Raw genomic sequence first — 4,509 nt, forward strand, 5'->3', positions numbered from 1 at the left:
TAATCACTCTATACATGTCTAAATAAACAAGTGAACAATGAAGAAGAAACACTGCAACTGAGGCATGCAAGGCACGAGCAACTACAAAAAAGAAAATGTGATGCACAGACAAAAAAAGAAAAAACAAAGGCCCCCCTTTTTACATAAAAATAAGGTAAAAGAAGCACATTTTAAAAATAGAGGGAAAAAAAATACAATTAATCTTTAATTTTTGTTTTTACTTTGCCACTTTATTTACAGCTTGTACAAATGTTTAAATGCCCTTGTGTCTGTTACAATTTTTAAATAAACCAAACAAAACAAAAAGATTGCAGTAAATAGACTTTTAAACTAAACCAGATCATAACCACTGCTGTGCCAGCTAGGCTGTCCTGCAGATATTTGACACTCATGTGGGGGGTTTGTGTCGCTTTCTACCCTAAAATGTGAAGTTCAGCCTTAAAACGTTCTTCATCTTCCAGCTTTCATCTTAACTCCCACCTTATTGGTTTAAGTTTTTTAAAATAACATTTCTGACAATGAAAATTGACAGTTGGAGGTGCATTTCTATCTTTTTATAGCCTTTCAGTGGTTTTATTTAAATTATTTTTAAAATGACATGTCTGACCGTGGTTTGTATAGACAGAGGTCTTTAGTGACTCTATGTTGGCCTCCTACTCATTTTGATGAGGCTTTACTGTTATAAAAAAAGGAGAGTGGAGAGCTCACATTTTAAGATCTGATCTAAAGGTTCCACTTTGCCAAGAAGGACCTTTATGATACAATAAAACTACAACAAAGTGCAGGTACTAGGGCAGTAGTATTGAGTTACCTGAAAACTTTCCTACAATTAAATTTTAGATTGTAGTAACACACATTCATCTGCCTATAAGATTTAATTGCTCATTAATCGAGGGAACCAGAATACAGTTCAGGATCCTTCCAGCCCACTTTAACCGCTGGTCATATTTAACATAAGCTTGAAAAACAGTCAAACTTCTTCTTTAGATGTTACCTTTACAGGCTGCGGCTGTAGACACTCACTGCTGTACCTCTCTCCTCACCTCCTCAGTGATATTATTCTGTGTGTGTTTTTTAGGATGAAGCCAAACTATAGATCTTAACTACATTAGAGTTTTTTCTGGTAACGATAAAGGTAGATGTGAATAATCTCCATTTGTCTCCTTTTGTAATACTTAGTGTTTATTAAATACTACTCATGAAATGTGATTACTGATGTTGCAGACATGTGTCTCGTAACCCCAGAGATACACAATGGAGGCACTGATCATGAGTTTTTATTTATAGCTTTTCAGTTCTTTTACTTTAGAGCAGTTTTAACTATTTATTTGTTCACCTAAAAAAGTCTTTGCTTTCATGAATTTTGACATTGAAACGATGAGTAAATATTCCCTTTGAATGCAGCTGCCAGTGGTTGTTTCCACATTTATGAAAATCAAGGTTCGTGGAATTTTGTGACTTTTGCAAAAAACACACTAAAGACAGACAGCATCAACAGTGCAGGGAAAATGTAAATTTTAGTTTCTGAGTGCAGTTTATCCATACTGCACAAACAGAAGGTAAAATGGCAGAACATGGGCAGTCATTCCACTTCTTTGTGTCAGTTGTGTGGTTGTCCTGCATCCCAGTAGACAAAATCTACTGCACAACCATCAGACCACATCCAGCTACCTTCTTTATGGAGGTCAGTAAGGTTTTGAGGAAAAAAATAAACATTTTTATAGCACAGTCTTTAAAGGATTTTATTTCTTCATCTCAGAGTTGAAGTGATTGACTGTTCATGTAAATGGACTGGTTCTTACAGAGCGCTTTACACAACTTGTTCATTCACCCAATCACACAAGCACTTTTTCCTAAGTGCTTCCTAACTGACATTAACACAGCATTCACAGTCTGATGGATGCATCAGAGAGCAACATGGGTTAGTAATTTGCCCAAGAATATTTGGTATGCAGACTGGAGCAGAGTGGGATCAATCGACTAACATTCTGGTTAGTAGATGGCCTGCTCTCCCACCTGAGCTACAGCCACCAAAACGCTGCCAAATGTGGAAACATGATTGTTAAAATCAGTGTGTTTTGTGCAGTTGAGCCTGTGTGATTAAAAAATGCCCTCACTGTTTGAGAACTGCATGAAAACTTTTCTCCTGCGATAATTGAGCCAAATCGATTGATAAAAACTGTAATTAGACTTGAAGTTATTCTGGGAAGATCAATGAGGAGGTGTATTTTCTACATTCATCCTTATTTGAAATGCTAACTGCGTGCTGATGAAACATGCACCCGCATGTCTGTGACACATTTTATTTTGGCTGCTTTACAATTGTAATAGACACAAGAGTGCTTAGACATTTGTATACACGGTAAATATCTCAAAGTGGAAAAGTAAAAAAAAAAATTAACACACAGTCTTTTTTAAATGAAAAAAAAAACTAAACAGGGTTTGTTTTGTATTTTTAACTGGAAAGATCACAATCTTCTGTTTCCTCTTCCTGGTACAGTCATTTATCTGTTTTCTTTTTGCTGATAATGTGATTTTATAATATAATAAAACCATAATTATTCAGACAAACAAACAGTGAAGTAATTCTACTAAACCAAAGGTGCTAATAGTTTATCTATTTTGTCATTTACTGCCATAGGAGAGTCACATGTCTCTGGGTCCAGTACTAAGAGAGGATCCTCTTGATTGTGTGGAGTTCATTCTGTCTTTGTTTAATGGAGCAACTCAGGAGTTTTTACCTGTTAGAGCTCTGAACTGTCCTGTTTGATTAGTCATTGTGCTGATAACGCCTTTATGACACAATAAATATAAATAACACATCAAAAAACAAACAACATTTCTTCATGTGTTGGAAATTTGATGTTTTTTTTCTGGCTTATGTTAAATATTATGTATAGTTGAGAGTTTTGAGCCATTCCAGTGATGTCACACCAGCAGTGAAAACACCCTCTCAGGCAGCTATAAAAGAACGCAGCTCCAACTCTCTGCAGGAATCTGAACATCCTGTAGGAAGAAGCTTCAGCAGCTCTCATCAAAGTGAGACTTAAAGCTCCAACATGATCTTGCTCCTCTTCTTGTTTGGGTGGCTCTGGATGCTCAGTCCTCTTTAATGTTGAGAATTTGTTCTGCCTTTGTATATTATTATCCTATTACTACAAAAACAGTCACGTTCTTCTGAGTCTGCCAGGAGGATGTGGCTGTTCAGCAATTATTAATTTCTTTAGAATCTGATGGTGTTTACTGCCCGGTGTTAGTGATGTTTACTGTGGAGAGTTTTGTTCCATTTGGTCAATGATATCACAGTGATCGGTGAAAACTCCCTCTCAGGCAGCTATAAAAGAAAGCAGCTCCACCTCTCTGCAGAAATCCTGTACAAAGAAGCTTCAGCAGCTCTTCATCAAAGGTTGAGACTTAAAGCTCCAACATGATCTTGCTCCTCTTCTTGTTCAGTCTGGCTCTGGGTGCTCCTTCTGACGGCAGTGAAGTGAAGCTACAACATGGTAACCATCCTATATTCTGACTCTTCCTTCCCCTCCTTTATTTAACTTTATTTTTGTGGGGTTTTTTTTTTATTATCTTAATCACAATTTAGTCAAATACTCGAAGATTTTCTGTTGTCTGTTTCAGCAGTCAGTGATACAAAATTCTTGGTGTTTCATTGTAACATAGATTTTTTTCCTGCCCGTGTCAGATAAGTTCTACTATACTGTAGAGTTATGATAAAGACCTGCTAATAAACATAATAAGAGCAGCTTATTTCTCTGCATTTTTTTAACTTTCACCATGTCAGCTGTGCAGACATGCTTTTCTGATGTTCTTCAGAGGTTAGATCAAAGAAAAAATGTCAGTCACACTGGCAAAAACAGTTATTGTTTGTTTTTCATCGAGTTCTGACTGCTGTGTCTTCTTCAGATGACCACAGAGTTAAACTACTGCATGGAAGCTGTCCCCCGTTCTGGTACAGCTTCAATGGCCGCTGCTACAAATATGTGGCCACACACATGAGCTGGGCTGATGCAGAGCTCTACTGTGTGTCACAGCGAGCCAACCTGGTGTCTATCCACAGCAGGGAGGAAGAAGAGTTTGTTAAATCATTAATTAAGAACTTTGACCATGCTGAGCGATGGACCTGGATTGGACTGAGTGACATCCATAAAGAAGGCAGATGGATGTGGTCTGATGGTTGTGCAGTGAGTTTTGTCTACTGGAATACTAGCGAGCCAAACAACAGGAACAAAAGAGCACTGTGTTCACACTAACGTGCGTGAAGTAAAGAAGTGGAATGATCACCAGTGTTCTCTCAATTTAGCTTCTGTTTGTGCAACACAAATAACCTGCCCTTAGAAACTGAAATGTATCTTTTCGTTTTTGGCCCATTAATAGATGTTTAAAACTGCTCCAAATAAAAAGGACAAAACAATTAAACATGAAAATTCATCATCAGTGCCACCACTGTTTAACTCTGGGGTTACAGGTCCTATGAGAAAACATGCAAGCGTGTAACTG

At 37.3% G+C, this 4,509-nt stretch overlaps 1 pseudogene; it reads left to right on the forward strand.

The window, feature by feature from the left end:
• Positions 1 to 3,051: 3,051 nt before the first annotated feature.
• Positions 3,052 to 4,362, forward strand: LOC121813874 (annotated as a pseudogene).
• The last annotated feature ends 147 nt before the right edge of the window (positions 4,363 to 4,509 follow it).

The sequence above is a fragment of the Haplochromis burtoni genome, unplaced genomic scaffold, assembly GCF_018398535.1.
Source record: "Haplochromis burtoni strain Fernald_Lab_line unplaced genomic scaffold, NCSU_Asbu1 Contig_3182, whole genome shotgun sequence".
Taxonomy (NCBI): Eukaryota; Metazoa; Chordata; class Actinopteri; order Cichliformes; family Cichlidae; genus Haplochromis; species Haplochromis burtoni.